Here is a 22,686-nt window from a genome sequence, read left to right as displayed (position 1 = left end):
AAGGAAAAGCTTCCCATTCGATTTTCTATTTTGCATACTCCTTCACTTTTATTTAGCTAATTGCTGCCTAAGGAATTTTTGCTAAAGGAATACTGATATTTCTAACAAAAATAATAAAGATTTCTAACAAAAATATGTGACAACTGGAAAAACAAGGTGGCAAATGTGTTTGGAGTTCTGTCTTTACATTTCACAGGAACAAAACTCAGACTCTATTTCCAGCAGATATTTTCTGTTTGCCTAGTTGATGATTTTTGCAATGTTCACTGGTCTTTACCTGATGAGAACCTGAAGAGCACTAGGTCAACCATGACATATTGGCTTGGAAAAGTGATTTGCAGGGCATCTGTGTTGCAAAATTCTGCAAATAACACCATGAACTTGAAGGTCTTGGCTATCTTTTGCCATTTGTAACTGAGAGCAGCTGGTTTTATCAGTGAGCACGTTGCATGACATTCGTCAAGGAGAAATCTTAGTTACACTTAGTAATACATTGAGAAAAGAGTGGTGGATGATCACTATGAAACTTTCAAATATGCACATGTTCAGCAGAGAAATCTGTTCGCTGCACATGCATCTTAATCATCAATAGATGAGATCATGGAATAAGCTTCACTTCAACAAAAAAACACATCTTGGTTTATTTTAATGCAAATATTAGGAAGATTACCTCATTAAAAGCAAAAAATATTCTCAATACCTGATTTCAAAAAGACACTGGAAAAACAGGAACAGACCTAGAATATCACAGATAAAAAAATACTTTGCATAGTAACAGTAGGTACAAAATAGAAGAAAAAATCAAGGGTGATTTAAATATTTTTTATTCTCTGTGTTAAAAAAAAGGAGTTGATGGGTGCTAAAAATACGTGAGATGATGATTCTGTCAATCAAAGAGCCTTAGTTGATTAACTCACTTGAGAAAGAAACAATACTGAAACCAAGTAGTCCAACATCTGTGAGGCAAAGATAGAGACAGAGAGGCTGGATGTCCTCTGTTCCAGAACATTGAGCACTTTTAATCTATACTTTTAGTGGAGTTATGAAAGAGATTTCCAAAGTTTCTTACACAATGGAAGTGAGAAACAAAAACTCAAAGCTAAAAACAAAGAATCTGATAAGCAGCAGATGGGCTGAGAAATATCCATAATGCAGGTGGCATCAATATGTGAGTGACAAAAAGACCTATGAGATAGAAACACGATGAATGTATGATGAATGTTTAGAAGAAGTTGATGAAGTAATTCACAAGTCCTTGGAAAACTAATGATTGTGTGATGATCCTGAAAAGTATAATAGTGAGAGAACTGTTGTGAGAAAGAAAGAGAATAAGGAAGAAAGAAGTAATAAAAATGAGAGACAGAGAAAGAGTAAAAGAGAAAGAGAGAGAGAGAAAAGATCCACTACTTGTGGAAGGGCTAGAAAAGCAGAATTCTCTGTTGGCTGTATTAATGCTCAGTATCCAAGTTACTAGCTTTATATTTAGATCTGTAATCACTGTAAAGATGAAGAGAAATTTCTGCACATGTGCTATAAAATCTTATATGGGCAAATATATTTTAGCAAGACAAATATCACCTTCCACTTGTTAACAAAATACACTGTGTATAAATATTTCATATGACCTATGCATCTATAATATCACCTCTTCCCTACTCAAATCTATCCATGTCTGTACTGTATCTTATTATATTTTGAATAATTATTTTTTTCATTTTGATTGATTAAATTTATGACAAATTATTTTTAAATTGATAAATCCCAAAAGTCTCACGTTTTAAAAAAGCCTGAAGAAATCTACGTGCTTCAAAGAGAATTTATCCAATTATTAAAAATTAATCAGGTCATAACATCTGGGCTTATGTCTATGTGATATGTGAAGACATCATGCTTAGAAGAGATGAATAAACATTGAGCCCCATTAAGTGGAATTCATGGACCATTTCTTTTGTTTTGACACAAACATATTTGCTTTTTCCATCACTTTTCTTTTAGATGTACTGGAAACAGGTTATTTAACTATCATAATCCCTTTTTTAGTTTAAAATCTTTTACATGATTCATGTACAAGCATCATTGCAATTATTTAAAGACACAACTTTAACCAAAATAACCGTAACTTCACACTGCAAAGCTATGAAGAATCATGATACCCATATTACAAATGGAATGATGGCACTATATATAAATGCCACTATACCAGTAGGATGAAGACTTAATTGCTCTGTATAAAGATTAAATTTTCACTGTACTATGGTAGGTGCTAATGAACTGTGTATTTCCATTCTTCAAATATTAGATTTTATTATTACAAAAACTAGGATTTGATAATACTCAGACCAATCACATGTAAAGTCCAATTCTCTGAACAGATAATGTGTTTATTTTCATTTTTTCTTGCATTGCTTCTTTAGCTATCTTTATTACCTCTATTTGAAAGAAAGCATATTTCTATAGAAGGACAATTACACGTTTTATGCACTGTACTACTTGTTAAAAGCAGTAATTTGGCGACACCAAATTAATTTTGTTTTGGTTTACACATAAAAACAAATAGAATGAAATTGTATTTTTTAATAGTTTTAAAATTTGGAAATTTGTGTGAATTGTTTGTGCTTGTACTTTATCTTATCATCATAAAATATTACAAAGTGTATTTAACATTAAGTCATATTGTATTCTAATTAGCTCTTCTGATAAGTATAATCAACATTATTGTGAAAATATATTTTATATGCAAATGTTTCAGGCAATTTTGAAATTTAAACAATGGTTAGTGTCAACCAATAAACAGAAAAGTTAAGGTTTTAATTACTGAAATGTAGATAGAATGAAATGAGTATTTCTTTAGAGATCCACTAATTATTCCAAAGTTTAGACTAAATGTAACCTAGTTTAACCCAAGTCTTGATGCAAATCAACAAGGTACAATTTTATAATTTTAAAAATTATTATAATTTATTTTTAAAATGGGAATTAACAATTCAATGAGGAATAATGTTGAATGTCTGTTTTCATTTTACTTTCTCAGTGTCAATTTGTTTTGATTCTGCCTAAGAGAAAAGCACTAAATAAAAGTAGCTTGCTGGGTAGTGGTGGCTCACACCTGTAATACTCGCTACTGGCGAGGTTGAGATTCGGAGGATCAAGGTTCAAGGCCAGCCCAGGCAACTAGTTCCTGAAACCCCCCCATCTCCAAAATAACCAAGGAAAAGTGGACTGGAGTTGTGGCTCAAGTAACAGAGTGCCTGCTTTTTAAGCCTGAAGACTTGAGTTCAAACCCGAGTCCCATCAAAAATAAAAATTAAAACAAAAACAAAACAAGAGGCTTAAGCAAAATTAAACTTTATTTCTTTCTCAAGTAAAGTCCAGATATACTACAGTACTTCCAGGAGCCTGAGGCACACTGTTTCTTATTTTATTTCTAGTGTGTTATCCACCAAATGAGACTTCCACTACATATTCCAAGATGTTTGTTCTAACTAGAGCTGTCATGTCTTTTCCAACCTGCAGAAAAGTTGATGGTGTTTCTGTGGGTGGGACATCTATACCCTCTGGTAAACATTCCATAGAATTTTTATACTGTATAGTATTTCCACTGACACCCCGTAAGTCAGAAATGAGTCAAGGGCTACAACTTGGTTTTTATTAGCATATAGTAATTATACAAAAGGATTCATTGTGATATATGAATAGATACATATAATGTACTTTGATCAAGTTTACCCCCTCTATTATTCTTTCTTACGTTCTCTCCTTCTCCTTAAAACCTTTTTAATGATTTATTTTACTCTATTTTTGTACATGTGTAAGTACTCCAATCTGCTTACGTCAACCTCTTCTTTGTTCTCTCCCCTATAATCTGGTTCTCACTCCCAAAGAGTAGCCATTTTATACATATGTCATTCATTTTATTCTTAGGTCTAATTCCTCATATGAACAAAAGCACGTGATATTTGTTTTTCTCAGTCTGTACAATTTCACTTGACATTATGATCTCAGATTCCATCCATTTTCCTGTAAACACATTACTTTAATCCATTTTTATGGCTGAAAAATAGATTTGAGTAATGCTACAAAATGCAACTTTTTCTTTTACTCAAATGCAAATCAAAAATCAAAACTTGCTATTATATTGTTTCTGATACAATTATTTATGAGTGCATTCTTAGTGTTCAAAACAGTGCTATCCACATGAATAATAAAAAATAATAAAAAAAAAGACCAATTAGTAATAAAAGCAACCTGACTATGCAGAGGAAAAAAAAAAAAAAACAGTGCTATCAAACTGAATCTATGTGTGATTCTATATGTTAAATTAAAGCAAATAGACCATAGTTGTTTTACTTTCTATTATAGTTAGGAGCTCTTTTGAGCCCCAAAGACTCATGTGTTGAATGCTTTGTTTGTAGGATAGTAGGGTACAGAGGTGGATTAATTGAGCGGTGACTAGATTATGAGAACTATAGCCTCATCAATGGATTAATCCATTAATGTGTTCATAGCCTAATGGGCTATTCACAGGTAGGGCCTCATTAGAAGGAGTTGGTCACTGGAGGAGTAACTTTGAAGAGTATATTTTGTCCATTCATTCTCTCTGCCTCCTGGATGCCATGAAAAGAGCATCCATCCTCCACCACATGCCCTACCTCATAATTCTACATCAGCGTGGGGTGGAAAGAAAGCCAAGTGACCATGCCAGCAACCTCTGAAACTGTGAGCCAAAATAAATCATTCCTCCTTTATATTGCTTATCTCAATTATTTTGTTACAGTGATAAGATAACAGAATTCCTAATCTTAATTTCTCTTTACTCTTATTGTATAATTTAAATTTCATGAAACACTTCATTTTTGTGCAAACTTAACATTCAACCAAAAAGTCCATTTTTATCAATCTGGTTTTTTAATTTAATTTCCTCAGGAAATTAAATTCTGAATCCTATCAAAATAGGGCAGCTTTTACCTATAAAATGTTCAAATTCATATATTGTGATAATAAGGGAGTAGAATCTAGAGTCAGACTGCTTCACTTCTGTTGCAACTAATAGTAATAGCATTAAAGTAGCTGTTTACAATCTCTGAAACTGGTTTCTTATCATTAAAATGTTATAAAATCTGTAGTTAATATAATTAAATTTCTTAGAATAGCACTATATATGACAGATTCCAAGGAGTTCCTATTATGCAGACTTTCGTTTTTCAAATTCTTGCGTAATTTCTATCCTTGAGTATTTGTGAAACCTGTTCATTGTAGGTATCTGACCTGTAAGAAAGAGCAAAGTTAATAGGATGAATATGGTTAGTTATGCTGCTACCTGATAACCTGATTACTTCATGTAAATTGCAATACACTTCTTTCACAGAGACACTCCTTTATAATGACTGTTATTAACCTCTATTGACCACTTACTATATACTAGGAAATACGCTGACTGTTGTTCATAGATTATCTAATTTAATCAAGAGAAATAGTCTCTTCAATAAATACTATCCCAAACTCCATTTTTAGGTGTGGACACTGACATGTCATCATGCTAAATGAATTGCAATTAGGTCATATAGCTAGTTCATTTTCTTTCTTCTTTACTGTTTTATATTTTAAAATCAAGTCAAATATTTTACCAAATCTCCTCAGCAAACACTGTAAATCTTGCTGTCATTTGTATGTTTTTATTCTCCTCATAAGGTCAAGTAAGCAATGTTAGAGATGCCCTAATATGCCCTGTATGATACTTCTGAAGATTCTCTCTTGTAGTAGGAGTGGAAGGAATTTTCACACTGCCCTGCTCCAAGTTTTCTCACTTATGTAAGGTTCAGAAATTTGTGACATTGTTGAAACAAATGTCAACAGCAGAGTTAGGTGAAAGTCTCTGACTCCCATCAAAATTATTTTTCTACTTTACATCTCACTTCTCTTTCAGATGAGGATATTAATGCTATGCTTAATTTCTTATTTCTCAGGCTTGCTGTTAATCCATAACTTGTAAGTGTAATTTTCCAGAAATGTGCCACCCCTAATTCCTTCCTACGCACAAGTGCCAGAGTCATCTAACTGAAATACACAAATGATCTTGTTACTTCTCTGACTAAAACTCCTTTAATATCTCCTATTGCTTACAGCTGTAGGTCTTTTAACTTTATTTTTAGTTTTAACACAGAGGAAATTGGTAAAGAGTGCTATATAAGTCTAAATATGATCTCACACTCTCCAAACTCATGAATATTTCTTTTACAGATGCTGTGGTACTCAGCACATGTAGATCCCTAACTTATGTCTTTATGATATCCAACCAACTGTTTGTGTTCCCTATCTCTGAGTTTGGATCTGCCTTTATACTGTGGGACCTTCATTAAAGGAATGATGTCTAGTCATGTACATGTGACTGTTGAACAGAACAGCAAGATGGTGGGGCAACATCTAAGGTTGTGCTTACAAGCTAGGTTATCCATTTCTATCAAATTATTAGTAAACACAAACAGACTTCATAGTGTAAAAACCTTTGGGTTTATGAAATGAAAATAATGTATACATTTGTGAGAAATACCTTTTTAAACTGTAACTGCCTACTTGGAAATCACCTTAACTATCTACATCCAGTCTGACCACCAGGAATGCTCCATAACATCTATATAACACCATTGCTTTAAAAGCTATTGGAAATCGCATGTTTTATTTTGTTATCTTAAAGGAAGCTAAGCATGATAGAAAAGGCTATACTTATATTTTTAAGATGCAATTATGTCCTCCACTTCTCTTGATTTCTTCCAGTAGTTTACAGTGTAACTGCCTAAGATGAGTTAACCAAGGTAGCAATTAGTGTACTGCAGGTGTCATTTGCTAAATGGGTGAGCAATCATATGGACAAACACTTTATACTCAAAAACTAATTTACTTGCAAAAATCAATTCGTGTATCTTTTTGGTTCTAACTGTGTTATGGAATATAACTTCAATAGATTGCAGAAATATAATAACCATTGCACATTTTGGCTGACTTTAATAAAAGCAATACATAGCTAGCAAAAGTAAGTTTTTCATTAGGTAACATACAAATTAAGTAAAACACTTTGAAAATGATTAGGAAGAAATAGTACTGGATTTTTTTTTTTTTACAATTTGTTGCTATCTTCATTTTCACTGGTTGGCTACAATCAAAACTATAACATTAGAAAGTACCCTTTGCAAAAAGAAGAAATAAAAGGAATACAAATAGTTAAAGGAACTGTCAAAGAATCCCTATTTGCAGATATCATGATCCTATACCTCAAAGACCCAAAAAACTGTACCCCAAAACTTGTAGACACCATAAACAGCTTCAGCAATGTGCCAGGATACAAAATCAACTTACAAAAATCATTAGCTTTTCTATACACCAACAATGAACAAATTAAGAAAGAGTATATGAAAACAATTCCATTTACAATAGCCTTAAAAAAAAAATCAAGTACCTAGGAGTAAACTTAACAAAGGATGTGAATGACCTCTAGAAGGAGAACTACAAACCCCTGAAGAAAGAGATTGAGGAAGACTACAGAAGGTGGAAAGATCTCCCATGCTCATTGATTGGTAGAATCAACATAGTAAAAATGACTATACTACCAAAAGCAATATACATGTTCAATGCAATCCCCATCAAAATCCCAATGACATTCATCACAGAGATTGAAAAATCAACCATAAAGTTCATTTGAAAACACAAGTGACCGCGAATTGCCAAGGCAATATTCAGCAAAAAGAGCAATGTGGAAGGCATCACAATACCCAACTTCAAACTATATTACAAAGCCATAACAATAAAAACAGCTTGGTAGTGGAACAAAAACAGATATGAACACCAGTGGAAGAGAATAGAGGACCTGGATATGAATCCATATAGCTATACCTACCTTATTTTTGAAAAAGGCACCAAAAACATACCATGGAGAATAGAAAGCATCTTTAACAATTTTGCTGGGATTCTCTGCCTGCAGAAAACTGAAACCACATCAATGTCTATCACTCTGTACTAGTATCAACACAAAGTGGATCAAGGGCATTATTATTGGACCTGAAACTCTAAAGTTAGTACAGGAAAGAGCAGGGAATACTCTGGAAGCAATAGGTAAGGCAAGGACTTTCTCAATAGAACTCCAACAAATCAGCAACTAAAGGAAAGGATGGATAAATGGCACTACATGAAATTACAAGGTTTCTGCACAACAAAAGAAATGGTCTCTAAACTGAAGAGACAACTCACAGATTGGGAGAAAATATTTGCTAGCTATACATCAGACTGATAACCAAATATACAGGGAGCTCAAAAAACTAAACTCCCCAAAATCAATGAACCAATAAAGAAATGTGCAACTGAAGTAAACAGAACTTTTTCAAAGGAAGAAATCCAAATGGCCAAAAAACACATGAAATAATGCTCATCACCTCTGGCCATAAAGGAAATGCAAATCAAACCACAATAAGATTCCACTTCAACCCTGTAAGAGTAGCTATCATCAAAATCACCACCAACAAAAATGTTGGTAAGGATGTGGGGAAAATGGAACCCTCATACACTGCTGATGGGAACATAAGCTAGTACAACCAATTTGGAAAACAATATGTAGGCTTCTTAAAAAATTAAACATAGTTCTCCAGATCATCCAGCAATAACACTCCTAGGGATATACACAAAGGAATGTGACTCAGGTAATTCAAGGCACCTGCACACCCATGTTTATTGCAGCACTATTCACAATAGTAAAAATATGGAAACAGCCAAGATGCTTCACTACTGACCAATGGATTAAGAAAATTGTGGTATTTATACACAATGTCTTTTTAGTCAGTCATGAAGAAGAATGAAATCTTGTAAGTAGCAAGTAAATGAATGGAACTGGACAACATAATCTTAAGCAAAGTTAGGCTCAGAAGGGCAAAAATCATATGCTCTCTTTCATATGCAGACTTTAGACCTAAAACAAATGCAGTAATGTTGTTGGACATGGGTCACACGCTAAGGAGAGAACACAAACAGGAGGAATAAGGAAAGGTAGAAAACCCAGAACTTGAAAGTGTTTGATGTGCCCACTGTAGAGGAGCTAATGTACTAATCTTAAACTGACAGAGGCCACTATGGGAAGGTGACTGGCAAGTAGTGAAGAGATCTGGTAGAGATGAATCTATTCAGGTTGCAATACACATGTGCATGGAAGCAATGCCAAGAATCTCTCTGCATAACTACCTTTATCTCAAACTAGCAAAAACACTAGTCTTTCTTATTATTGCTTATGTCTTCTTTTAAAAAAATTGGAGAAGAGGGCAGAACAGGTCCTGCCTGGAAGTGAGGAGGGTGGTGGGGAGAGGGAGGGGACAGAGGGGAGAGGTGGCCCAAACAATGTATGCACATATGAATAAATGAATAAATAAATAAATAAATAAATTTAAAAAAAGAAAATATCTTTAAGTTTAGAGATTAACTGAGGGTCTTACTGCTTTAATAGAATATATGAACAAGAGGCTGGGGCTTGGATTTGGATTAGAAAGTCCACTACCAGTGGTTGTCAAGATGTAGGGCCACTGGTAGGGATTAGTATGCATGGCTATGTGATTCTTCTAGTTGTCACAAAGACTGAACTGTACTATTGTCCCTTAGTGTTTAGGGAATAGATAGGCTAAATGGATATCAGGAAAGTCCTTTCATTCCACTGTTATGACCACTGGACTTTCAAGTAGTGAACCACACTTACATTTCTATCTTAGAAGTGACATAAAATATATATTAATGGACCATGTTTTTGTGAATTTCCTAGTTATACAAAATTTCCACAAAATTAAAATTCCCTTTATTACTTTTTTATTCATTTTTGACTTTTTTTCTGACTCAAGGTCTTTCTAGCCCAGGTTGGTCTTGAATTCACAATCCTCCTGCCTTATACTTGTGAGTGCTGGGATCATAGGCTTTTGTCCCCACATCTAGCTCTTAAAATTCCCTTTAAGTCAAGGGAATATTTAAATTTGTATCCAGTGGTTTTGCATCTTGAAAACTCTTATCGCTAACAGGAACAGTGTTCTTGATATTTGAGTGACCACTGGCAACTGCATCAGTGTATGTAATTGTAGCATTCTTGTCAGTTCTACGTGTAAACAGAAAGGTTGTGTGCCTTCACCATTTCTTATAGTGATTTATTCCTTTTCCCTTAGAGATGGAAATGAGGATTATTTTAAACCACTTTGTTTTCATTTCTTCTTTATATCATTCTCCTAATTTTAAAATTGGGTATTTAGGTAAATTTATAAATGAGAGATTATTAATATTTGAATCAAGGTTTAGTATTTCAACATAAAATCAGTATGCTATAAATTCAAGCACTCCATTTGCGTGCCTTTTAAATACTTATTTTTTGAGTTTTTTTAAAATCACTGAAATCCTTAAATTCTTAAAAGGAAATGCAAATAAAAAATATTTTTTGACTGAACATAGTAGCTATGTCTGCAATCCCAGCTACTCAGGAAGAGGAAATCAGGAGAAATTTGTTCAAGGCCAGCCTGGGCAAATATTTAAAAGTCAATTTCAAACAATAAGTTGGACTTTGTGGTTGTATTGGGATTCTTAGCTAGAAAAATGTAGATTGAGTTTAGCAAAGGGAAAAATGCAAGACTTTAACCCCAAAATTGCTACAGCAAAAGAGGGCTAGGGACATGGCTCAAGTGGTAGAGAATTTGAGGTCCCTAGTGAAACTTCAATACTGCTAAAAAAAAAAACCCAACTATTTCTGCATATATGTTCATAAGACCATAATGCATGGAAGCCAAATAAGGATATTTTATTGTCTGGTCTTGGGAGGATGCTCCTTTTTTCAAGACAAATTGCCCTCCTACCTTTGTATTTCATCTCAATTTTACACTTTTAATAACAGATACTAAATAGTTTGTTATCACTCCAATATATTATGTGAGAAACACACGAACTTTGTTACTGTTTAACAGCAATAATTATATTCTGAGAAAGAAAAAAGTTGTTAACTCTATTTAAAATAAATACATATGAATTTCATATATTTTCCATCCATTGTCTTCAAGAATGGGCTATGAATTTTGATCCTGAGTCCTGGGAAGAAAGGGATGCTAGAGGATCAATCCTGTGGTTGATACATGTAAACATGTATTATATTATGATTGGTTCATCAAATCCATTTCCCTCCTTTCTACCTTTGTCCTTTTCTTAAAGTGATTTTAAGGGATTTAAATATTCTTTATTCATTGTTCTATACAAATTGCATCAACTATATTCACCTATTTACTTCCTTCTTAATACACCTTCCATTGCTAGACTAGATTCTCATTTCCTCTTGAAGAAAAAAAAATTCTTTTTCTTTCTGAAAGTGTCTCTCCAGCCAAATTCATTTGAGGCTCTGGGTACCACTCATTTGTTTAACAAAACTTGTATGCCTGCCCCGAATTTATCAAAATGTTTCCGATTGCACATCTACCATGATCCCTCCCAGACAGCAGCTCTGTATACCTGTCTTCTAGGTCCTTAGCAGAAAATACTATTTAGAATTTTCATCTATCTAGCTTCCTAGATAGAAGTATAAATACAGTGTTAAAAGAAAAAAAATTGAATTAAAGGAACCTATCATTTTATTTTAAAATTTTTCTTCATTCCAAAAATCAAATTACTAAAGCAATATTAACGTATACTCTTCCAAAACAACTTTGCATTGCAATTTTACATAATCAAAAATCATATTAAGAAAGAACAATATAAAATTGATTATTGATTTGTCACAGCAATTCTTGTGATTGCATTGCTCAATATATTTCTTATTGTTAACATGCAAGATACTATGTAGTAATGTTGAGGGCTTTGTGACTATTTTCTTTTCCTAATGCATTTGTAACCTTTAATTTTCTTCTTTTACTAAGAACAACAAAAGGATGAGTGATTTTGATTGCTAACTTGAGTGGGTTGAAAGCTACCTAGGAGATTAGTAAAATACACTTCTAGGTGTATCTGTGCAGGTGTTTCCAAAGAGGTTTAACTAAGAGGGAAGACCTGCATTCAGTGGAGGTGGAACGATGTGCTGGGAGATCAGATGAAGTCAAAAAGGAAGAATGAGAAAGCCCACTTGTCTACAAGTCTAGTCATTATATTCTCTTTCTCCTCTCTCTCTCTCTCTCTCTCTCTCTCTCTCTCTTCCCCCTCTCTTTCCTGGATGCTTCTCTCCATACTCTTCCTACCATGTTCCCTCATCACAGGTCAGAGACGCCCACCATGGACTAAAACCTTAGAAGCCTTGAGCCAAAGTGAGTCCTTTTGGAACCCTCTTACACTGCTGGTAGGAATGTAAACTATTGCCACCACTCTGGAAAAAAATTTGGAGGCTACTTAAAAAGCTAGACATTGATCTACCATTTGATCCAGCAATACCACTTTTGGGGATATACCCAAAAGAATGTGACACAGGTTACTCCAGAGGCATCTGCACACCCATGTTTATTGCAGCACTATTCACAATAGCCAAGTAATGGAAACAGCCAAGATACCCCACTACTGATGAATGGATTAAGAAAATGTGGTATTTATACACAATGGATTTTTATGCAGGCATGAAGAAGAACGAAATGTTATCATTCGCTGGTAAATGGATGGAACTGGAGAACATCATTCTGAGTGAGGTTAGCCTGGACCGAAAGACCAAAAATCATATGTTCTACCTCATATGTGGAGATTAGATCAAGGGCAAACACAATAAGGGGACTGAACTTTGATAACATGATAAAGCGAGAGCACACAAGGGAGGTATGAGGATAGGTAAGACACCCAAAAAACTAGATAGCATTTGTTGTCCTCAATGCAGAGAAACTAAAGCAGATACCTTAAAAGCAACTGAGGCCAATAGGAAAAGGGGACCAGTAACTAGAGAAAAGGTTAGTTCACGAATAATTAATTTAGAAGGTAACACACATGCACAGGAAATCAATGTGAGTCAACTCCTTGTATAGCTATCCTTATCTCAACTAGCAAAAACCCTTGGTCCTTCTTATTATTGCTTATACTCTCTCTTCAACAAAATTAGAGATAAGGGCAAAATAGTTTCTGCCTTGTAGCAATGGGGTGGGGGGGAGAGGGAGGGGGCAGGTGGGTAAGGGAGAGGGTGGGAGAAGGGGGAGAGAAATAACCCAAACATTGTATGCATATATGAATAAAATAAAAATTTTAAAAAAATGAATCCTTTTGATCTCTCAGGTATTTGCCCTGTGATGAAAGTCATACAATAAAGTACCAATTTTATTTTGCTTGTAGGAAGCTGATTCATACTGAAGGCTAACTTAATCAATTCTTTACTTTTCATTCTGATATTTGCAGCTTTCTTTAATTCTATTTGCCTGCACTTATTTCTGTTTTTCTTTGCAGCAATCATTTCTATTTGTAAATTTATGTTGTATGTTTTTTATTTCTTGATCACTGTTCTTGTGCTGAGTGTACTCAAAATCTTTGAGCAATGAGTCTATCAAAAATAGGTTTGAAAAGTAGTACATACAATTAAACAATATTTTACATTCATATCCTTATATTTACACCTGTACAAAGTGAAAAAACAGAAATAAAATGAAAATTCAAAGATTATTAGGACTTATATTACCTCACTAGCATTAAATCACCTTAAATCTTAGAAAAGCACTCAGAAAGATAAAGCAAGAGTGATGATATACAAAAACATTTATTTTAACCTTGGTAAATAGCATTTAAAATTGAGTAGATGCACACAAAAGACTACTATGCCAAAAATATGATTGTTTGATTAATACCAAAGCTCTTTGAAGTACGTTTCACAAGTTACAGAAAACCATGCTAAAAATTCTAGTTTTCCTGACTTGTGTATCTGAACAATAAACCTATATGAAAAAATATATTGCCCTTGACAATTGTTCAGGTGCATTTTAAATTCATGGTATGAACTTTAAGAAGAGGCTGCCCTTCTTTTTTTTATCATCTAAGATGTCCTTTGGGAATATTGACTAAGTAATTTTTCCAAGTGGACAGTTAATGTCATGTTGTTCTTTTGTTTAGCTGAAGTAAGTTTTTATTTATGGTGCTAACTAATGTTACTCCAGAGTAGAGTAGTCATACTATGATATATTAGGGCAGTTTGTCATTTCTGTATAAAAAATTCTTTTCATATAATAACACCTTCATCAGGACACTAGCTTTGGACAGAGTAGAAAAATGAGAAGCAGCAATTAAAGTCGCTGAGCTGAAGAAAGAATCCAACGTGTGCTGTATTAATAGTGCATCAATGTAACAGCCAGCTCTGTAGCAAATGCACTTGATAATCAAATCTTTCCAAGACAGTTTAAAAAGATTAATAATTCACCAGCGTTCATCTTACAGTTTACTGTGAAGGCTTTGATTTTCTGTTGCCTCTTTTCTTTATTCTGACATTGTGCTTGTTTTTCTTTTTAATAAAAAGGGTCACATTAATGTTATTTTTACTTCAGAAGATCATCATCTCAATTTTATCATTTTTTTAGATGATAGGACTGCAGAATAGCTGTTACTTTCCTGACTATTATCATTTTCATAAAGCGATTTATGTTTTTGGAAGAACACTACTTATAAATCCTCTCAGCACTCTTGAAGGAATTTGGTGTTGGTAGAATGTTTTCCTGATGGGGCCATGTTTACAAAGAAAGTTTTAACTGCAGTGACATTTTCTTCAAAAAGACATTCGACAATTGTGTTGAATTGGTAAATGACTTGACTTATTTCATCACTTACATAGTAAAAGCACTGACTTAGAAAGTGCCTTTGTGCTACATTGTGGTATAGAAAATAGGTAATTTACCTCTCTAGATTTATAAAAAACACAATTTTTAATTTTAAACAACCTTGTGCTATATTCTCCTTACCGCAATTACACTTTGACAGTTAGACAAGACCCTAGGAAATCATAACTTACTTACCTCAGAGCAAAATAACTGCTTTAGCCAGAGAATACATTTTTCAATACATTCTTTGAAATACTCTTATTCAATTAAGTGATATAAATTGTGTTGATATATTGTTTTGAAAGAAAATAAATACTAGGAAAAATGTTGCAAAATATAATGCAATTAGATTCATTCTTTTGTCTCACAGATATTAAGCAATATTAGATACTGTTCTTAGCATTGGAGAACAATATTTAAAATAATATTGGTGCTTTTTTAGGTATTTTATATTTTAGTGGATGAGTCAAAGAAACAAAGAAGAAAGCATATAATGTGTCAGGATGTGAAAGATGCTTCAAGTGAAAATACATAACATAACTAACTCCCAAGTGAGTCTTGATGTGGCAGGAAGAATGAGTTCTAGTTTAGACAGAGTGATCACAGAAGATCCCTGTGAAAGTGAAATTTAAGCAAGCAGCTAAAGGCTGTAGACAGGTTAAAAACACAGATACCAAACAGAAAAGTCGTCTATGTAAAATGATTATAAAATGCAAATACCCTAAGAAGGTGTGGACTTAGAGGAAGGCCAATATGGCTAGAATCAAATGAGAAATCCAAGTGATTTTAGGACATGAGTTCAAATCCAAATAAGAAATGTTTGTTGAGCACAGTTGTGATTTCTTTCTTTAGTTTCTGAAACATGGCACAATTTGTGTAAGATATTTCAGGTGAAATATGTTTCAGTCTCTAAGTTCTCTTTCAGCTCATTAAATTATTAATGCTACATTTACAAATCCATCAAAAATACAAAAAAGACTTTACCAATGCTACTAAATTAAAAAAAATTACTTTTAACAAATACATAGCAATAGGAAACTGCAAAATAAACTATGGTGTTTAGATAGATGTATATATTGTGTAATGTCTAAAAAAGGTTAAAATATCTGTCTCCTCAGACACTTATCATTTCTTTATGGGAAATCTTCAAAATTTTTGTCCTAAATTTTTGAACTGCACAATATATTTTGTTATCACTAGTGACTTTACTGCGCAAGAGCACTTCAGAATTTCTTACTGCTATTTGTCACAATGGGAGTTTTTTGACGTTTTTATTTCAATAGAACATAAAAGCCACATTCAATTCATTAAGATGTGTAAAATATAAGAAGCAATGAACTAAATTCATTTAGCAATTTGGAACTTTGAAACAGTAAAAAATACTTTAGCTTTATATTAAGAATAAAATCATTTTGCCAAATGCTCAACCCTAAAAGTTATTTTATGAATTAAGGGAATAGGGAAAGAAAGGGGAAAAAAGTAAGAAAACATTGACAGGAACATAGATATGCAAGACAAGAAACCCAAGTATGTAAGACAAAAAAAAATGTATCTAGCAGAGTTGTCCTATGAAAAATTTGAATTTCAGAGAAAGCATGACAAAATCTGCTGGTAACAGAAAAAGCCCCAATAAAAGGTGATGAAATTGAGAATGTTTATAAAAGGAGAAACAAACATAATTTGTTTTATTATAATTTGCAAACATTAAAAATGAAGACTCCAACAAATGCCTAGACGAAAAAAAATCACAGGAAGAAAAGTAGATTGGCCTAAAATTCACCTTCATGACATAAAGGACAGGCAACAATGGCTCGTGTATAGAAATACGAAGAAACAAAACACAGGTACATCAAAAGTGCTGCACAGACACACACACAAACACACACACACACAACATATGTCTTACTGAGTGCCAGAAACATAAAGACTGATACTGGCTAGGAGAATTAAAAAAAGTAGCAGATAGGTACTCTTGAGGTATTTCAAGGTATTTGAAATTCTTAGTTAAAATTATTAAATACATGTTAGAAAATATAAACTAGCAAACATTGCCACTATTGATCTTTGAAACCATTAAATATATAAATACTCAACTAAAATTGAATTATATATTTATATAATTTATGTCTTATTTTGTAAATTATTGCAACTAAAAGTATGGAGTTTATAATTCCAGTTTATTTTAGTTCATTTAGAAATATAAAATAAAAAATATACTGTTCATATTTATGGAATTATCACATTGAAATCTCTCCTGTTATTATTTTATGCTAATTCAACAATAACATATATTTAGAAATAGCATGTCTTTTATTTATTAAAGGTTATTATTTTTTTTAAATGTAATGTTTTTTTCTTTTTTTTCTTTTTCATTTGAAGTTTAACCCAGGGTCCTACACATGTTAGGGAAAAATACCAATGGGCGACAACACAACCCTTAAATATTAGGTTTTTCTCATCATTATATTAACTAAACATTATTTTTTATTATAAGCTATGTTAAAGTGTAATGCAAGGAATAAGAGACAATTTTAATAATATGTTACTATTCATAACAGATAGGAAAAATCAAGAGCAAACATACTTCTGAAGATTTAATGAAAATGAATTCAGAAATATACAAAAATATGCTATTTAAAATGTACTCATTTTTCTAGAAATTGTTTAGGAAGCCAATTCATTTCATCCTTCTGCAAATTTTTATGGACATATGAACATATTTTAAAATACTGGAGATGTGACACCGGGGTAGTGACTGTTTTCACAAAGTTGACAATGCAGATTTTCATGCCATAGAAAAAATATGTGCATGTCATAAAGAGTTTCCTTGAATTAGAGGTTTAAGTCAAAAATAACAAATGTTGCTAACAGGTTTTTTTAATACACAAAGTTATTATTTGAATTTCCTGTACAAGGTGAAAGTAAAAATTATAGTTTTAGTATCCATAAAGCATAGTGACATAAATTTAGTATTAGGCAGCTATATTTCTGCTTTCCCAGTGAGGTCTATTGCATTGGTGATTGTTTCTAAAGTATACTTAGTGTATCGGGTTACATTGGCATGTGAATAGGTCATATCCATAACATCAACAATACGAAAAGTATTCAGTACAAATGTGAATGAAAGAAAAACTAAAGTGGATGATTGGTTGGTGAACACTGAGGTGTTTCTATAACTTTACTTAGTAAATATTTTCCCTCTGCAACTGAAAGAATCTTCCATGTAAACACAGTTTCATGATTGGTAAAAGGGAAATTTTTATTGCAAAACTAGAAAGATTCTTTTACTACTAAATATGCTTTACATTCATTCTAAAACAATGTTTTACTTCCATATTAAGTATATATTTTCTATGAAAATAACATAATGCAGGCTGAAACGACTACATTCATTCTTTGTGCTGAATTCAAGAGGCTCTATTCCACTTTGCTTTTCCAAACCTTGTCCCAAATTTTGTCCTCTTCATTAACTTCTTCCTGCCCTCTGCTTGAGATATTGAGCCTTTTTTAGGCCCCTGAAGTGTTTAGCTCAGTGTCAGCATCAGTGTACTCACCCAAAGTTTATACCAGATTTCCCACCCAAAGCTTATACCAGATTTCACTTGCATAAGGATACACAGCTCCCTGCTCTTCTGCTATTATAGCCCTTATTATCTAAAATAGCACTCATATATTTCATCATGTTCTCCATTGGATTCTGGAAGTAGACTGGCTTGTTTTTTTCTGTCAAAGTATGACATACCAGACATATTCACTGTTGTAACGCTATGTTTGTTGAAATAATCTAAGAACCAAAGAATGATATCTTGGAAGAATGTATTCACTTTGCATTCTAATTTTAGACTAAAAGTGTACAATTGGAAGACTATACTGTGACTTTTCTTGTTGTAAAAGTATTATCATAAACAATTCTATTATGATTTAATTTTGACTTGAACTCATAAATATTACCTCTGCCAGTTGGTACTTTTCACTCTTCTTTTTCTCAATTCAAAGGCAGTATAATTCTTCCACTTCAATGTTTCAATTTCTAGAGGATTATAGACAAAACATTATGCAACTGACACCAAATTATGATTTTCACCTACTAAAACACAACAAAAAGCCACTAACTTTAATGTTATTTTTCAATATCTGGAACTCTTTCCAACTTGACCTGTTTTTTCTTTTTAACTTTACAAGGCTCAAATATCTTTATAATAGAAACCAAATACATGTTTGGCATAATTTATAATCTTTAGAGACTACAACATTAAGAAAAAAATGACTCTTGGTCTGAAAGAATCTATTGCTTTTCTTTGAGGGATACCTTTAAAGAATTTGGAGATCATGATAGATAATTGGAAGCATTGTTTTTACTACTTCTGGTCATATCTTTGTCAGGATGACTCACCAAACATTTAGAGTAAGTATACAGGATAATGGGAACCTGATTGGATTATATGATCATGGAAAGTTATTTACTATTTTACCTTTACATACCATGTTTTCTTTTTTAATCTTTGTGGCCATTCTTGTTGAGGAATCTCACATTGTATATTTCATGCACAGGAAACTGACTGATTTGAGTAGTGAAAATACAAGTGAGGATGGAGGGCACAGAGGAAGATTAAATTCTTTAATTTAGATCACATTTATTTATGTAAAAACAAGAGTATATTGAAATAAAGGCTAATGGTGTAGTAATCAGAAAAAAGGGCAGCCCAAAGAACAACCTGATCTCTGGAGAGGGGATACATTAACTTGCTTTATGAAAAGTCTTTTGCATGTGTGATGAAGTTAAGCATGTTGGGATAGGGAGAGTGTTCTGTATTATCCATGTAGAACCAATCTAATCATAATGGTCCTTAAATCTGAAAGATTGACAGCTGGGTCAGTATCAGAGGGAGTTTTGAAGAGAGCCATGAAATGTCTGGCATTCTGGAAAGGCAGAAATGAAAGGGAAATTTAGTATCTCCCAACATCCCAAAAGGATGTGGTCCTGACCCAGCACTTTGATTTTAACCCAGTGATACCTGTGCAGGAATACTGACCTACAGAACTAGGTAAGCAATAAATTTCTTTTGTTACACGTTACTGAAATTGTAGTAAATCCCTCCACAAGTAATAGGAAACTAATACAGTTACCAAATTAATGTGTTGGTCTTTGGAGGAGAACAAAACCATAGGACTGCTTCTTCCAAAAAATACTCAGTACAGTTTATTTTTCATGTTCCCTTTGTTTTCTCTGAGAAATAACCTTGGAATTTGCTAAGTGAATTTTTTCCACTTCTCTAATTTGTAATTAATCTGTAGCAGTCAACAAAGAATCTCTTACTCTTGCCTGTATAAACTCACTCTTAAATTCTTCTCTACTTATTCCTGAATGAGTATTTTTCTATCTCATTTGTTTATTAAATATTACCTTACATCCCATTTATACAATTGTTTTGTCTTAATCTTTCTTTTCACATATGTACCACTGGTGCCATTTCAAAACCCACATTCAGAACACATGCTAACACTTACTCTCATCATAAGTGTTGTGCAATGCCAGTTAGTGAAACTACACACCAAAATAAAAAGCAACAATGAGAAAATGTTCTTCTGTGCAGTGTATATAAGTATACTATATAAGTATATTAGCTTGACTTAATAGCATTCCAGGAATGGGAAAATGATTTAAATTGTTAAAAAAAACATTAGTAATTTATCTTTTTTCCTATTAGACTTAGAGCATTTGGTAAATGAAATTTAGGAGAAAGAAGGGAGAAGAGAATGTAATAGTTGAGGCTGCCAAACTCACCAGGTTTTCCAGTCATTAATGTCAAGTCCCTGGTGACAGAGTATTCAGGCTGCCTGTTAGTTTTGTTAGTACTAGCATCAGAAGGTAGGGAATTATAATTCTTGGTGTGAGAAAGCAAGCAGAATTGTTCAGAGCTGTATTAACCTTAACCCAAAATTACCTCGACCGGTAAATCATTTTTGCGTTAATTGTATTCTTATTGTATAATTAAGGTGTCTCAATAAAAAATAGCTAATGTTAGAAATATCAGATAAATAAAATACTTAATACTACACTATTTATTTTTACTTTTTATAGTCACTTTTTAAGTTCAAATATCTTTATGGATTTATACAACTACTTCATTCAATTTCAAATCCTTCACCATGCTATTCATGTTATTTCTTCCTGTACCTCTGTCTTTCAGGGAATTTAATTTTGTAGCATATCTCCTTCTTATCTACTACACAATTTTATTCATAGGCACATCTCCAAATTTGTTAATTCTATCACTTCAAAATATTTTCTTTAAGCGAGAATAGGTGTTGTCAATTATTTATTAATTCATTTATCTATTGAAAGAAACTTTTTTGGGGGAGGTGAAGAATGCTGGGCTGAGAAACACAGACTTGAACACCAGCCCACTCCACCCCTGGGATGATTTCTTCCCGGGCTCTGACCGCTTTGCCCAGCTGGACTTCAGGGACATTTCCAAATGGAACAAACTGCTGTGAGCAATCTGCTATACTTCCAGACCAACTATTTGGTGGTGGCTGCCATGATGATTTCTGTTGTGGTATTCCTTATTCCTAAGCCTCTTCAATATGATCCTTGGAGGAACTGTGGTGGTGTGGTGTTCACAGGCTACTTCCTCATTTCCATGTTTGAGGGAGTCATGTCCTCTGCTTTTGACATCACTTTTCCTTGGTTTTTGATGTTCATCCATGCATCGTTGAGAATTCAGAACCTGAAGAACAAGCTGGAGAATAAAATGGAGGGGATTGGCTTGAAGAAGACACCCATGGGCATTGTACTGGATGCTTTAGAACAGCAGAAAGAAAATATCAGCAAGTTCACTGACTGTATCAGCAAAGTTAAGGATTAAACATGGAGTTCCTGGCTGCAGTCTGCCCTTGGCCAGGCCTACTTTTTTTTATTCATTTATTCACATGTGCATACATTGTCTGGGCCATTTCTCCTCCAAACTCCCCCTCCGTCTCTCCCCCTCACTCCTTGCTTCCAGGCAGAATCTGTTCTGCCCTTATCTCTAATTTTGTTGAAGAGAAAACATAAGCAATAATAAGAAAGACAAAGCATTTTTGCTAGTTGAGATAAGGATAGCTATACAGAGAGATTCCTAGCATTGTTTCCATGTACAAATGTGTTACATCCCAAGTTGATTCATCTCTACCTGACCATTGCACTAGTTCACTATACCCTTCTCATATTGGCCTCTGTTGCTTTAAGGTTTCTGTATCAGTTTCCTACCTATCCCCATACTTCTCATATGTGTTCTCCCCTTATCATGTGACCCAAGTCCAACCACATTGCTGTATTTGCCCTTGATCTAAAGACCACATATGAAGGAGAACATAGGATTTTTGGTCTTCTGAGCCTGGCTAACCTCGCTCAGAATGATGTTCACTAGTTCCATCCATTTACTTGCAAATGATAAGATTTCATGCTTCTTTATGGCTGAGTAAAATTCCATTGTGTATAAATACCACATTTTCTTAATCCATTCATCTGTAGTGGGATATCTTGGCTGTTTCCATAGCTTGGTTATTTTGAATAGTGCTGAGATAAACATGGGTGTACAAGTGCCTCTTCAGTAACCTGTGTCACATTCCTTTGTATATATCCCCAGGAGTGGTATTGCTGGATCATATGGCAATTCTATGTTTAGATTTTTAAGAAGCCTGTTCCCTGTATATTCAAGGAAGACCACAGATGGTGGAGAGATCTCCCATGCTCATGGATTGGTAGAATCAACATAGTAAAAATGGCTATACTACCAAAAACCATCTATGTGTTTAATGCAATTCCCATAAAAATCCCAATGACATTCATCAAAGAGATTGAAGAACCAACCCTAAAATCCCAATGACATTCATCAAAGAGATTGAAAAACCAACCCTAAAATTCATTTGGAAACACAAGAGACCTTGAATA

At 33.4% G+C, this 22,686-nt stretch overlaps 1 pseudogene; it reads left to right on the top strand.

Moving 5' to 3' along the window:
* Positions 1–21,619, top strand: part of LOC109676732 (PRA1 family protein 3-like) — an 88,714-nt pseudogene extending 67,095 nt beyond the window's left edge.
* The last annotated feature ends 1,067 nt before the right edge of the window (positions 21,620–22,686 follow it).

The sequence above is a fragment of the Castor canadensis genome, chromosome 5 (genome assembly GCF_047511655.1).
Source record: "Castor canadensis chromosome 5, mCasCan1.hap1v2, whole genome shotgun sequence".
Lineage (NCBI taxonomy): Eukaryota > Metazoa > Chordata > Mammalia > Rodentia > Castoridae > Castor > Castor canadensis.
The sequence above is the reverse complement of the archived record's forward strand: the minus strand, read 5'-3'. Positions and strand labels throughout refer to the sequence as shown.